Below are 16,209 nucleotides of genomic sequence, written 5' to 3' on the forward strand. Positions count from 1 at the left end.
GATGTTACATGCAGAAGTATACAGCTGGGTGTCATCAGCATAAAGATGATACTGGAAACCAAATCTGCTGATGGTTTGTCCAATGGGGGCAGTATAGAGAGAGAAGAGAAGAGGACCTAAGACTGATCCATGAGGAACCCCGACACTGAGAGGAAGATGAGAAGAGAAAGATCCAGAAAAGGAGACACTGAAAGTGCGGTCAGAGAGATAGGAAGAAAACCAAGAGAGTGCAGTGTCCTTTAGGCCAATGGAGTGAAGCATCCTAAGGAGGAGCTGGTGGTCCACAGTATCGAACGCTGCCGATAGATCCAGGAGAATGAGGAGAGAATAGTCACCTTTGGATTTTGCAGTGAGGAGATCATTGGAGACTTTAGAAAGAGCAGTTTCAGTGGAATACATAGAGCGGAAACCAGATTGCAGGGGGTCAAGGAGGGAGTTAGCTGAGAGATAGCGGGTTAGTCGAGAATAGACCAAGTGTTCCAGGAGTTTGGAGATGAAAGGGAGGTTAGAAACTGGTCGGTAGTTAGTAGCATTGGATGGGTCCAGTGAAGGTTTCTTTAGTAAAGGGGTAACAATAGCATGCTTGAAAGAAGAGGGGACGACACCAGAAGAGAGAGAGAGATTGAAAATTTTAGTTAGGTGAGAAGTGACTGCTGGGGAGAGAGACTGTACCAGATGTGAGGGGATGGGGTCACTGATGCAGGTAGTGGGGCGAGCAGAGGAAAGGAGCCTAGACACTTCTTCCTCTGTGACTGGCTCAAAGGAAGAGAGTGAACAAGATAAGGTATGGGAGGGAAGGGGATTGGAGGGGTTAGTGGATTGAGCAATTATTTCCTGGGGGATACAATCAATTTTATCCTTAAAATAGGTGGCCAGATCTTCAGCCCCAAGGTCTGTGACAGGTGGCTGCACCTTTGGTGTTAGTAAGGAGTGAAGGGTATCAAAGAGCCTTTTGGGGTTGTTAGAGAGAGAGAGGATATGAGATCAGTAAAATACACCTGTTTAGCAAAGTGAAGAAGGGCAGAGTTATAAGTTTTTAGCATAAATTTGAAGTGAAGAAAGTCTGCAGGTGTGCGCGATTTTCTCCACGCGTGTGTGTTGAGAATTTCGGATAGTGAGCGGTGCCATCTCATCTAGGGCGCTTCTGACAGTGTGATTATAGTGGTTAGTAGCCAGGTTTGAACAGGTGAAAGAGGACATGGGGGACAGTGCAGTCTGTAAGTTTTCTGTGAGTTGATGAGTATCTATTGCACGTGGGTTCCAGTATGAATGATGGGTGGAAGAATTCTGAGAATGAGAAGTATTATTGAAAGTAAAAGAAAGGAGATTATGGTCTGAAAGTGGAAAGGAGGAATTGGTAAAATCAGATATTGAAGATGGTCGGGAGAAGACCAAATGGAAGATGTTTCCCTCACTATGAGTGGGGGAAACGCAGAGTTGTGAAAGACCGAGAGAAGTAGTTAGTGCTAAGAGCTGAGAGGCAGGAGGGGAAATGGGAGTGTTAACAGGGATGTTGAAGTCTCCCATGATGATGGTTGGAATGTCACAGGATAGAAAGTGAGAGAGCCAAGAGGCAAAGTGGTCAAGAAACTGATAGGGTGAGCCAGGAGGACGGTATACTACAGCCACACAAAGAGAGAATGGGCGGAAAAGTCTAAGAGTGTGGACCTCAAAAGATGGGAAAGTAAGAGAGGGTACAGGAGGAATGACCTGGAAAGTGCATTGTGGAGAGAGGAGTATGCCTACCCCACCTCCCTGCCTATTCTCAGGTCTGGAACAGTGCGAAAAATGTAAACCGCCATAAGACAATGCTGCAACGGAGGCAGAGTCTTCCTGCTGGATCCATGTTTCCGTAATGGCAAGCATGTCCAAAGACTTAGAAAGAAAGAGGTCATGAACTGATTCTAGTTTATCACACACAGAGCGGGCGTTCCATAGGGCACATTTAAAAGGGGTTACGGGTTGAGAAGGAGAAGAGGGGATACACTGAATCTTTATAAGGTTAGTATATTACAAAGTTTACTATCACCATCTGCACTACTGATCTATGTGTTTTGCTAAAAGTTTAGTTTCGCTTTAAAATTTAATAATGTGACCGTACAACATATATATTTAAGACAATAGGGGCCAGGATTACTATTTTATCGGAGACACAATTATTATTTTATAAAACAGACAGGTCTTCTAAATTTTAAATTATATGCATTTTATGTTGGATTTTTAAACTGCACAAATACAAATGTCAAAGTACTCAAAATTTATGGATTAGTTGTTTTTTATGGGGATTGTCACATGTGCTTTTAAAGGCAGCATTTAAAACTAGGGCGTGTGTTAATTATTGATTGTGTTATAAGTAAAATGAAAAATGCTTTATACTCACCTTTACCTTATTCTCATTCCAGCTCTGCCACTCCTGTTGTTTCCTTCAGTCTCTGGGCATGTAACCACTGCCTGCTGATGAACAAAAATAATTGTAATGTAATAAATTACCTGTGGGGTTAAACTCCTTAAAGTTTGTTACTTACATATTATTATTACTTCTTTCATTGTACATTACATTTACATTTTACATTACATTTACTGATTACTTTTCCAGCTTTCCATCAGTTGATGAGTGTCATAGGTCCTATTGACTGTAAAGGCTTTGAAGGTGAATGAAGGATATACTGTAGTGTTTTCATTTATCCTTTTCTAAAGCCTACATAATAACTACTGTAGTAAGAGCTGCACCTGACATGTGAACATATTGTGCAGCTGTTGGATATTGTTAGCCTATTGAATATTGTGGGTTGTTTATTTTGGATCATGTTGCCTTAGAGGTGAGTTAATTATTGTCTAGTATTATACATAAATCTGTTCCAACAAACTGCCGAATCACAGAAGATCTAACATTTCTTATCAAACACTCTCCCCCCATGTATAAGAATATATATAGACAAAATATAGCAAGGGAATTAAAAGTGATGTCAAAGATTGACATACCATTTCTTTTCCATATGTAGTGTGGCAGAGGCCATTGTTTATGTAAAAAAAAGACATGTGCGAGTTGCATAATAGCGATGGCTCTGTGGCCTAGTTAAAGGGATATTCTCATCTGGATATTCATATTTCATTTAATTAAACTACCATATATATGCATGTCTTCAATTGCATGTTATTAATAAAATGTAAATGTGAATGTGTGAATATAATTTCCTATAAATGTAGACATGTTGTCCATTAGAAACTAGTTAAATGTCCTTAGATACAACCACCCTGGCTGGGGTTATTGCACAAAGAAACAAATTATTTTCGGATACAAATTGGACAGGAGTTATTGCATGTCCCAGAGTCGTCTGTGGTAATGAACACTGAATCCAGGTGGTCAGGCAGGGCTCAATGCTGCAAATGTAAAAAGCAGCAGATAGTGAACCCACCGTGTTATCTAACTGGTTTGACTTTGGGCCACACACTAAGGGCGTTATCCCTGGACCTCCCCTTTACAGGGATCTGGACTTCACTGCGGAGAGATTGCAAGGCTGCTACCTCTTGTGGTGGTCCCAGTATAGATAGCAGCTGGCCCAGAGGGCACAGATGCACCAGTTTGCGGTATCAAGGGGACCGGCAGAGTGTAATCAGAGTCAGTCCGGAGTTGAGGCAGGCAGCATGCAAGCAGAAATGAAGACAAGCAGAGGGTCGTGGCAGGAAGCACAGGTTAAAAATACAAAATGCAGTCAGATACCAAGCCAGGGTCACACACGGGAAGACAAGCAGAATCAGATACTATACAGCAGGTAGGAATAAATGATCAATCTTTCTCAGGCATGGTCTCCTAGGATGGTCGTATCCAAGGACAGCTATTTCCTTTCTAAGGTATCATATAACTTATCTTCACACCCCTCGTTCTCGCAATCTGTGGGGGTCTCAGCACCGACCCCATGTACCATGAGCCTTGAATACTCAAAAGTCTGTCGATGTTTCATTAGCTGATCCTTCTTGGATCAATTTAAATAGATACTAACCATTGTATATTCGAAATGCCCCACATTTGGATAAGCTCTGACTTAGTTACCTACCCTTCACAATTTGTCCCTTTCTCAGATCCCAATATCAGTGAGTATCAGTATACTCAGAGATGTGTATTTAGAGATTTAACCAGTGGTATAACAATTGTCGTCACTGAAGATGCGCCTGCGACTGGACCCACAGTGATAGGGGGGCCCGCGGCTGTCACAGATAAATATAAAGAATCTGCGTATCAGTTTATGGGGCAGATGCTTTTATAGTAGACTATGATATCTGCCGGCCCACCTGTCAGTCTGACACCACTCTAGCCCTCTCTACAGCTATCATGGTGGACAATCTGCCCACTAGTGGAACTTTCAACTGTATCAGTATCCGTAATACAGCGGAAAGCCGTGTCAGTAATACACTCCCTGCTCTGCCACTATGCACAGCAGCACACAGGACACCAGCACGGCAGTGCCAGCAGCACAATTACCTCTTACTCCATTAGTAGAAGACAGCCAACTCACCACTAGCAGAGGGGATCAGAGAAGAGGTAAGTAAGAGGGGCCTTACTAAAAAGAAATGTAATTAAACTTGTCATAAGATGGAAGCTATGAGGAAAAGATTTGAGTTTTTTTTCTTTTCATATAATGAATAAGAGTCTCTGTCAGAATTTTGCACCAGGGCCCAGAGGACTCTAGTTACGCCACTTGATGTGACCATTTCTTTTTGGCTGGAAGCTTTTTTGCGACCATTTAGGGACTTACCTGGTGTATATGCTAAGTGTAAGAAGAAAACTCAATGTGAATGTAATCTAATTTATTCCTGGACAGCAGTGCTCCCTTTTGCTCTTTGGAAGCTCTTAATACTACTAAGCTTGGAGAGCGTTACGTATTCAAATACATGTGGTAGGAAAAGTGGGTGACAATGGGAGATGGGGTCCCCCTTCTTACAACAGGGAGACTATGAGCTACCAGGGGTCTCTATTGTATCTCACTACATGACTGCATATATGTTTTGTCCATTAGTATTCAGGTGTCAGATGTGGAAATTACTAGAAACACAGTGGAACTAGTTGAAGATGATTTCTACTCCAGATTGGTGGACTTTGTTGTCCCTCTCATGCCTCTTACTCCTGCACGGGACACTTGCTGCTCCTGTAGAAGGACTGCTTAGAGCACTGAGAGGGTTAATGTGGGTTTCCCAATGCAGACATGCAGGCCGGGTTACTGTCAGTGTGGGAAGTACTGCCGTCACGCTGACACTCGCTACAGTGTGTCAGTGCAGTCTGTAAGAGCAGGGGAAGGAGGCAGCTCACTACAGGAGAGAGGGGGACATCACAGAAAGCTGAGGAGATAGCCCACAACAGCAGCTATGGGAGCAGCACACAGTGCCAGGCTGTGAGTGCACCGCTGAGGTAAGTCCTGCCATATGTGTACAGACACTGAGGAGTTGGCCAAGCCAGGGGGCAGTGCCAGGCTATGAGGGCAGATGTAACAACATCCAGGAGGAGAGCCTGGCTGCTATTCCTGGAAACAAGCACCTACCTGGGGACTAGAGGAAGAGGTGACAAACTACAGGGTGACATAGCCTACTACACAGCTCAGCTGGTGAACCCCACTACCACAGACAGGACTCTAATGGAGGAGGTCAGGAAAGATAACAATCATTGTTCAATAGTGAAAGACCATGACCAGAATGTGTGAAGGTGTTCACCATCTATGATGGCCACTTTCATGCATGTCTTTTCAGTCATAGTAGGGCGCTGTTCACACTACCATGTAGATGAACAAATCACCTTTACAAGACAATAAAGCACTTGCTATTGTGGAGTATAGAATTTAGTAATGACCACTGATAAATGACAAAACAAAGGAGAACTGGAGCAAAACAACTAACTATAATAGTAGTTCTATGTAGTCCACCTCTAGCTTATGTAGCTACACAAAAAAGCAGAAACTAAGGAGCCACAACCAGTATTGTTCCTACAAATTATGTCGTTTTTTTATGATGTGAATAGATAGAGGTAAAAAGTGATAACATCCAGTATGTTTTACAACCCTGAAACATAAAGTACAGAGTCTAAAAAGAAAGACATCACTTCCTCATTCTTAAAAAAAGGATTCCTTTATTAAATATATCAGGGCAGCTTTATCATTAGGCAGGGGTTTTGGAGCTGTTTTTGAATATTTTTTATGCCAATATTTTTCAGTTTATAGGACATCTACCATCATTGTAACTGAACAATGTTTCTCTGCACTTCTTTTATTATGACTCTAATTGTGGCAATATAGAGTTATAAAAATGATGGTAGTCAGTCTGGGGCGCTCCGGCTACATCACTCGAGCGCCTCGGAGCAACTCATCTTTTAATTTATTAACTCCCCTGTTACTCTGCAAGTCCTACCTGATGCCTGACATCATTTGCTCTATGTACAGTTGACCGGTGGGACTGGAGCGGGACTTGTTTCATATGGGGGAAGTGAATAAATTATAACACAAGGTGCTCTGAGACCAATTAGCATAATTAGCAATTGCGGGGGATAGAATTATAATACTAGAAGTCCTGAGGAACATAGTTCCTCAACAACTTCTTAGTAGGATTACTCTACCAGATGTCTTTTAAATGTATTGTCCTATAGAGGGAACATGGCATATTTGCCATAATAATATACCATAAACTTAATGTACACCCTAATCTACCCTCTACCCTTACCTTATTCTAGATCACTCAGAGGTGGTCACTAGCCATCTGCATAAAGTAGTTTAATTTTGGCCTAAGAGGTGCTATAAAAACTGGAGTGGATTTTTACACAAAATTAGGGGAAAAAAGTCTCATTCCACTCCATTCCAGATGCAACAATTTTGAGACAAAAACCTGTCGAAACTGCAATGATACACCCCCACAATGGGGCACATTTACTAAGAACAGCAGTAAATGCAGTTTGCCTGTGTACAGTGTAGAGTGTGAAAGATTCAGGATTTCTGGCACCCATTCTTCATTAATCTGGTGCCTCCTGCACTGCCCACCAACTTTTTTTTGGTGCACCTTTAACATTGGGCTTGCAGCACAATTCGCCTCAAAAAATTGCATGCAACTTTTTAAATACCTGTGCACGCAGTTTGCACCTAAAAAAATGTGCAAAGTCCGACAAAAAAAAGCTGTCACAAGCACCTTAGAAAATGTGCCCCAATATGTTTGCATTTTGTGTAAGTCTATGGATAATTACCATATAAGTATTGGACAGACGTGATGTCACCGGTCTGTAAAGAAGCAGTTGTGTTTCTTAAAAGGGACTGGGACTGTTTTACATTGCAAACCGTGTTGGCAGTTGTACTGATGCTCTAAATTTATCTACAGCCAATCCGTTGCTAGATTCTCTAAGAAATATTCTGCACTTTGTGTGTGAATAAGGAATGTGTAACTTTTGTACACCATGTAACTGTTACAGTAGTAGGTGCACTAAGTAGTAGTGTGAACTGGGCCTTACCAATCCAGTCCTGTAATAAGTACCCCTCCCCCCTCTACACATGGTCATATTTGTTTTTCCTTGCATGAAAGCCTGGCTCAGCTCCCATAACCCTTGTCATTGATTCCTACATTGCTTCTAGTGGTGTAGCAGGCCTATCCCACAGGATATTGAGCCACTGATATGTATCATCATATTTTAAAATATTTTACTTGTATTGTTTAAGTGTTTCATATTACCCAAACACAACTGAGTGTCCTATCTGCTTGTAGCATGTTTTAGAGCAGGAGGAGCTGAGCAGATTGTACATAGTGTCCTATCTGCAGGCAGCGTGTTATAGAGCAGATGAAGTTGAGCAGATTGTACATAGTGTCCTATCTGCAGGCAGCATGTTATAGAGCAGATGAAGTTGAGCAGATTGTACATAGTGTCCTATCTGCAGGCAGAATGTTATAGAAAAGACAGAGCTAAGTAGTTTCTTAGGGGGCTTGTGCGCCTGCGTATGATAAAGCCACGCCCAGCCGCCATGGCAGATACATCATGAGGCTTAGAACGGCCAGCGGACACAACTATGCCAGGTCCGACCTGGTGTAGTTTTCAGTCAAAATCAGCAAACATTCACCAATGAAAGTTCGCTGATGTCTAAAAATTTCGCAGGTACAGCTGTGCCTTATCACGCCCACATAGCGTGGAGGGCGCGCAGTTGGCAGAAAATTTGCAATGTCTTGTATTGCGTAATAAATGTTGATTATGCCAGTGGTTCTCCGCCACAAAACTGGCGTAAAAGCACTGATAAATCTCCCGCTTAGTATCTAAACCATTGGAAGCTGAATTGCAGTTTCCTGGCTTGGGCACTGCACAGAGAAGGGAATTGTCTGCTTCCAGTGTGTTCTCTGTGTTATATTATTTCATTCCCAATACATCTGACATTCACTCTTTAATCTCTGCTGAACATGCCCTGCCTAGAGCAAGACATAATAGACTCAGATAGTTATCAGATAACATGGAAGTCTAAGGAGATAGGAGGGGGGCAGGAGCTGAGTGACAGCGGAGAGACACACACACAGACGTTGCAAATGCTTTTCTGTCTCATATAAGCAACCAAAAACCAGCAAATCTCATTGGTTGCACTTCTTTCTACTACACTGGGGTGAGGTGCAAAAGCAAACCTGGGTGTTAGACATGTAAATAAAGCTTTGACAAACTGTACAACATTTAACTGCCACAAAGTATCAAGTCAAGAGACAAGGACATATGCCACAAACTTATATATTACTCTACTCAACTTTTTCAGCTCTGTAACTTGCTGCCTACAAAGAAAACTTCAGTTTCATGTGGAAAGTTTCCCTTTAAATTCACTTTCACCTAGTCAAATCCTGAGCGTTACTTCACTGTATGTAATATAAAAGAACCGTTATGTCCGTTATGAAGATGAAGGTGACTATTGCCTATTGTCTTCTCTAATTTCTTACTTTAACAATTTGCCTCCAGCAATCAGTTCAATTCGTGACATAGTTTGGGAAACTGTTCTGTGTGTTGTTGTGTTAGAAAGAATTGCAGGACGTGCAGAGACCTGTGGATGGAAAATCTAAAGCAGTGGTGTCAAAACTTTTATAGACTGAGAGCCCAAACTGCAACCCAAAGAGAGATAAACCCAAGCTTTATGAACTCCAAATCTACTGATAGATTCCCTTTAAAAGAGTTTTGGAGTTTTCTATGATTGCAGTACCTACAAAAGCATGGATCCAAACTTAATTTACTTCTTTATGCACATGGGATATAAAATGACTTAGAATAGGTGCAATATTGCTGGATAATCAAGGTCAATGATGGGGTACAGTGGATGGAAATTAGATATGATTTGGAAAATAGATATGAATTACAATAATTAGTATTTACCGTAGATGCAATATGATGAGGCATAATACCCTGTTTCCCTGAAAATAAGGCAGTGTCTTATATTAATTTTTGCTCCTAAAGAGGCACTAGGTCTTATTTTCAGGGATTTCTAATTTTTTCATGAACAAGAATTAAAATCTATCATTTAACAAAAAATCTACTTCTCTAACATCCTTATGACTTTCCAAACTCTGAATTTCCTGCTGTATTTCTAGTGACTCCATTTCTATTAGCATCTCTCATGTTTAGTAAAAGCACTTTCCATAAATGACCCTTCTTATCCTGGTAGCTGCTGGTATCACATTTGCAGCACAACAGCCAGTGATTTACTTCCATGAATTCTTCCCCATGTCACAACCTTCTGCAGCATATAAAAGATTTACCAATACTAATACTAATGTATGGCGTGGGGGGGGAACTGCTGCAATGACTGCCGCTAGGTCTTATTTTTGGGGGATGTCTTATTTTAGGGGAAACAGGGTATCATATAATTTCACATATCAGAATAATTGCATACACTTCTTACCAACAAAGACAACTCCATTTCTCACTTTTTGTCTTGTGGAAATAGAAGTAAAAGACAGTTAACCCCTTAACGCTCTGCGCCGTAGCTCTACGGCGCAGAGGTGTAAGGGATGTGTGAGGAGGGCTCACGGGCTGAGTCCTCTTCATACAGAGGTGGGGGGTTTTGCATTTTGCACAAAACCCCCACCACTAATAACCGCGGTCAGTGCTTGCACCGATCGCGGCTATTAACCCTCTCAACGCCGCCGGCGCGTGGGCGCCGCCATCTTTTTTTCCGATCGCCACGCCCCCGAACGTCATCGGGGGGGCGGCGATCGGTTACCATGGTAGCCTCGGGTCTTCTTTTGACACGAGGCTACATGGCTTATGCAGGTTCGTTACAATGAGCCAGTGGCTCATTGTAATGTATGACCTGCAAAAATGCCATATATTGCAATACTGTAGTATTGCAGTATATGGTAGGAGCGATCTGACCATCTAGGGTTAATGTACCCTAGATGGTCTAAAAAATAGTGAAAAAAAAAAGTTTAAAAAATAAAAAAAATTAATAAAATATTAAAAGTTCAAATCACCCCCCTTTCCCTAGAACGGATATAAAACATAATAAACAGTAAAAATCACAGACATATTAGGTATCGCCGCGTCCCAAAATGCCCGATCTATCAAAATATGAAAACGGTTACGGGCGGCGGTGACCTCCGAGGCGGCAAATGGCGCCCAAATGTCCGAAATGCGACTTTTACACCTTTTTACATAACATAAAAAATGAAATAAAAAATGATCAAAATGTCGCACAGACCTCAAAATGGTAGCAATGAAAACGTCGCCTCATTTCGGAAAAAATGACCCCTCACACATCTCCGTGCGCCAAAGTATGAAAAAGTTATTAGCCTCAGAAGATGGCAAATTTTTTTTTTCTTTTTTGTACACATTCATTTAATTTTTGAAAATGTATAAAAACACAATAAAACCTATATAAATTTGGTATCACCGCGATCGCACCTAACCAAAGAATAAAGTAGGCATGTTATTTGGAGCGAAGAGTGAAAGTCGTAAAAACTGAGCCCACAAGAACGTGACGCACGTGACTTTTTTTCAATTTTTCCACATTTGGAATTTTTTTTCAGCTTCGCAGTACACGGCATGTTAAAATAAATAACATCACGGGAAAGTAAAATTTGTTACGCACAAAATAAGCCCTCACACAGGTCTGTATACGTAAAAATGAAAAAGTTATGGATTTTTGAAGTTGGAGAGCGAGAAATCAACCGAAAAACCCTGCGTCTTTAAGGGGTTAAGCAGAAATGTGACAGTATTTTAGATGTCATTGTTTCTCAGATCTTGCAGGAAGGATTAAAATAAATGCGAGAAAAGTCTTTCTGTGAGATGCAGACAATGTAAAGTTGCTACTGAAAGTATTAAGACCTGTTAACATTTTTAACTTTTTGTTTAATTGCAACCAATTAGTAAGATCAAAGAAGTTCTTTTTTTGCTCATTAATGTACATTCTGATCCCCATCTTTATAGAAAAAAAACAGAAATGTAGATATTTTTTGCTATTTTATTATACAAAAAAAATACAAAGAAAAACTGAAATATCACATGGTCATAAGCAATGAGACCCTTTGCTCAGTACTGAGTAAGAAGCAGCTTTTGAGCTAGTACAGCCACGAGTCTTCCTAGGAAGATGCAACAAGTTTCTCACACCTGGATTTGGGAATCCTATACCTCTTCCTTGCAGATCCTCTCCAGTTTCCTCAAGTTGGATGGTGAAGATTGGTAGACGCCATTTTCAAGTCTTGGAGAGCTGCTCAATTGGGTTTAGGTCAGGGTTCTGGCTTGTTGGAAGGTGAACCTTTGGCCCAGTTCGAGGTACAGAGCAGTGTGGGAGAGGTTTTATTCAGGATATCTCTGTACTTGGCCACATTCATCTTTTCTGGGGTTCTCACCAAAGCTCTTCTCCCACAATTGCTTAGTTAGGCTGGACAGCCAAGTCGAGGAAGAGTTGTTGTCATCCCAAACTTCTTCCTCTGTAACCTTGGCCAGATCTGTACCTTGCCATAATTTTTTCGCTGAGCTCCTTGGGCAGTTCCTTAGACCTAATAATTCTCTTGTGCTCTGAAATGCACTGGGAGCTCAGAGGTCTTACATAGAGAGGCGTATACTTTTCCTTATCAAGTCCATTCAGTTTAATTAAATGTGATTATGTGATATTTCAGATTTTCTTGTTTAATAAATTATCTTAAAATATCTATATTTCTGTTTTTCTGTCAAGATGGGCGCATTAATGAGCAAAAAAAAAACTTTTTTGATTCTACCGATTGGCTGCAATGAAACAAAGAGTATAAAATGTAAAGAGATCTGAATACTTTCCTTACCCACTGTAGATTAAACTACAATCATTGACAAGAGCAAATTCAAAATATAAAGTTGTGAATTGTTGTTGACATCTACAGGGGTTTTCTGGGATAATATTAGATTAGAGGCACCACAACCATCTGTTCAGGGGTGCTAAGAGTCAGACTGCAATATGATGATCTATCCTTCTGTAGGCCATCAATATCCTGTTCTTGGAAAACCTTTTAGGCCCTGGACACAAATGCCATAAACTCTGCAGGATGTCTACAAATTACATCAATATTTTTGTTGTGGTGGAAACCAACCATAAACAGACAGTCTCTTCTGGGAGCTTTCAGCAACAATTCACATGTAAAGGTTCAGTTCCACACTCAATCCACAGCTTATCTAAGCCCAAAGCATAAGATCATTCTACACCGCCATGAATGTATATATTTAATAATTCTTTTATTTATTTAGCGCACATAGATTCCACAGTGCTGCACAAAACTTGCCAAATCAGTCCCTGTCCCCAATGGGGCTCACAATCTAATCAACCTACCAGTATGTTTTGGAGTGTGGGAGGAAACCACGGAAACATGGAGAGAACATACAAACTCTTTGCAAATGTTGACCCTGGGAGTTGAACCCAGGACCCCTGCTGCAGCTGTTGTGCTATGTTTGTCCCAGGACTTAAATGTAAAACAAAATGTAGGCCCTTTTTCTTAAAGGGGTTTGCCCATGAAAAAAAATTCTGAAATTTCGATTACACTGTTTTAGCTCCTATCACTCAGTGATGGTCAGTGTAAAATTCCATAATGTGTCTGCTTTATACAGACACATTGGGGCAAATTTACTTACCCGGCCCATTCGCGATCCAGCGGCGAGTTCTCTGCTCTGGATTCGGGTCCGGCCGGGATTTAAGAAGGTAGTTCCTCCGCCGTCCACCAGGTGGCGCTGCTGCGCTGAAAGTCATCTCATCGCGCCGGAATGCACCACCTCGGACCAGGTGAAGGTAAGCGCTCCCCAAGCAACACTTTTTCGGTTTTTAAATGCGGCGGTTTTTCCGAATACGTTGGGTTTTCGTTCGGCCACGCCCCCCGATTTCCGTCGCGCGCATGCCGGCGCCGATGCGCCACAATCCGATCGCGTGCGCCACAATCCCGGGGCAATTCAGGTACAATCGGCGCAAATCGGAAATATTCGGGTAACACGTCGGGAAAACGCGAATCGGGCCCTTAGTAAATGACCCCCATTATGATCCCTCTAGTGCTATGAGATGCTTAGTGCTCACAATGTGGTTAGATTATCAGGGTATATGTTTGTGCCTCCCTCCCCCTCCTCTGGATAAAGGACATATCAGTCTGTAGCTTATAGATTTATTCTCCGCACACTGTTGCTTGCCGACAGGAAGGGCTGGAGGCAAAGAGCAGCTCAGTGCAGCATCAGACAGGAGAACTATATGTCTTCCCGACCTTAAAGTCAGAAGAATAACGTTCAGATCCTGTGCAACCAAAATTGTGTACACTAGGACTGATAGAGACAGGTTGGAATCCTATCTGTGAAATTCTGTATTTTTGTTAATAACAGTGAATTAGAGAATGTGTTATTTTGTTAACCTGAGTATATTTAAGAAACTTGTCTTTGTGGACATACCCCTTTAAAGTTAGTCACATTTGTTAACTCCACATAGATTGTGTCACTGGTTTGCATAATAGTCTACAAAGTGTGATGAAAGGGTTTACTAGTTTTCCTTCTGTATTTATGTGACATGGAAGACAAATTCCAGGAAGCTCATTCACCTATTTACCCACTTTATACTTCAGTGTTCATTGACACCACTAAGCAGTAATGGACTTGCCTCCCAACAACGGAGTATTGTGTAGAGCAGCCTATAGAAAAGGGGTTGTAAGTGGTGGGGAGACTATTGAAAGGGGGACATTATAAGTAAGGGCTAAAAGAAGGTGAGTGCTATAAGTGGGGAGGGGGACAACTGAAAGAGGGCATTATGAGTGGTGGGGACTACTAAAAGGGGCGCATTATAAGTAAGGGCTAACGGAAGGTGAGCATTATAAGTGGGGGGAAGGTAACTGAAAGAGGGCATTATAAGTGGGCGCTAAAGGAATGCGGCATAATAAGCTGGGTGGACTACTAAAAGGGGTGGCACTATAAGTATGAGTTAAAGGAAGGAGGCATTATAAGGAGGGAAATACTACAGGGGGCATTATATATGGGTGTCTCAGGAAGGGCAATTTTTGTCCCTCTTTCACTGTCCCGAAAGTAAGTCTTTAGTAATACTTCTGTCTGCACGACCACTGGTAGACTCTTGTGTTTGAAATTGACCACAAGTGCTGGTTATTTTTTTTTGTACTTCTAAAAATGTCTTTGCGTTCAGCACATTTTAGGTTTAGTTTTTTCTCATAAACTGTTTCCTCTATACTTTTTGGAAATGCAATTATGGTGATAATTTAACCTATTCCAGCACAAGGCTATTGTGATACTTTGTCACCAAGAGTCATTTATTGCATTTATGTTGCAGAGAAAACTTGGAAGTAAAGAGCTGCTTTAGATTTATAGCATGGTCCATATCACAGATTCTTAGGATTTATAATGAAGTGTATTTGAATATGGATATGTAGGTAGCCATTTAAGTGTGGATAAGCTTTTTCCTGTATTATCTCCTATTCCTATCTGATTTAGTTACATATTCTTAGTAAACTCATGAAATTTCTGCTAACTGCAGGGATATTTTGTTCAATGCGCTAGTATAACATCCATATGGACACAACCATACTGCTACCTAGTAAGAATTGTATAAACCAGTGTAGCAGGATAAGGAGAATAAGGTTATAAAGTGACACAACTTTACTATCTACATGTGTCATGGGGATCTTGACAGTTGACGAGATCCTAACCATTTTCTTTACTTACATAAATAGAGGGCTCATCAAATGATAGCGTACAATATAAAAATCTGTTGCAAAGCCTGCAATGATTATTTAAAGTAAATTTAATGTAATGGTAATTTAGAGGGAAGTTCGAAAGATTTTTCTTTCTTTTGAAGTTATTCTTTAAGGATCTAATTATGTTCTCAAGACTTCTACGAATATTGTCTTATCCCATACAGATGAGTCAGTGTATGAGGAAACAGACTTATTGATGGATGTTCCGTCTCAAACTTCTGTACTAAGCATACAGCATTAATCCAAAGTCCTGCCATGTAGGTGGAATTCCCTGGTCTGCTTTGTTCCTGATTGTTTTTAAGTTTCTCCTTTTTCTTCTCAACATAAAACCTTAAAGCACAATAATTGTATATTCCTCACATTACTCATGCATCCATTGACTACACCTACCAATGGACTGTAAGGCAAAGGTTTACTTAACACCTCAAGACTGCGGTAAGTATGTAGGATGCTATTATTAGCTAATAAGAAACCTTCCCAAGCAGGAAATACTACATTCTTCAAGTGTCAATAGGATCCAGCTACTAATTCATCTCACGTTGTTGTATTGTATTTTTAGGCATGTATTCATATTCTGGAATACTGCTGCTCCAACAAGAGCGTTGGTGAGGAGAAGGCCGGACACCATATACTGCTTTTGCCTTTCTATGATTGTTACAAAATATTGTTTAGCAGCCAGTTTTGTGCTGAGTTCAGTGTTATATTGTCTCCAGAAGAAACAGAAAAGCAAGAAATGGGAGGAAATTTTTCAAGATTGTACAGTAGAACAGGGCATTGTTAAAGTCTCATGCAGATGACCGTAAATAGCGGTGATTGACATGATGGGAGTGGTCTCTCAAACTTTCAAACATCCAACTTTGGTGGTTTTCTTTATTCTTTGTTCACCCTCCCAATGGTCTTCCACCTGCTCATCCTGCTCTCTTTCTACTCTCCATGGGGCTTCTTACTTCATCCCAAGTTTATTCTGCCTCCATTTCCCACATCTGTTGTCATCATGTCACCCTATGGCTGCGTTGTACCTGCCTGCAT

General features: G+C 41.1%; 1 protein-coding gene and 1 long non-coding RNA gene across 3 annotated transcripts in view; one reads left to right on the plus strand and one right to left on the minus strand.

Annotated features, from left to right (window-relative positions):
- Nucleotides 1–2,454, minus strand: part of LOC140125686 (uncharacterized) — a 47,633-nt gene extending 45,179 nt beyond the window's left edge. The window contains exon 1 of the long non-coding RNA XR_011854691.1: nucleotides 2,381–2,454. This is a non-coding gene — a long non-coding RNA (uncharacterized lncRNA). The remainder of the gene's footprint in view (nucleotides 1–2,380) is intronic.
- A 2,800-nt stretch (nucleotides 2,455–5,254) lies between these two features.
- FES (FES proto-oncogene, tyrosine kinase) overlaps nucleotides 5,255–16,209 on the plus strand; it is a 72,759-nt gene continuing 61,804 nt past the window's right edge. The window contains exon 1 of one of the 2 annotated variants that reach the window (XM_072148415.1): nucleotides 5,255–5,404. The gene's annotated coding sequence lies outside the window, so the exon portion shown is untranslated. Of the gene's footprint in view, nucleotides 5,405–8,820; nucleotides 8,894–16,209 lie in introns of those variants that run through there. The other variant, XM_072148416.1, reaches the window with a different exon arrangement.

Source organism: Engystomops pustulosus, chromosome 4, assembly GCF_040894005.1.
Source record: "Engystomops pustulosus chromosome 4, aEngPut4.maternal, whole genome shotgun sequence".
Taxonomy (NCBI): Eukaryota; Metazoa; Chordata; class Amphibia; order Anura; family Leptodactylidae; genus Engystomops; species Engystomops pustulosus.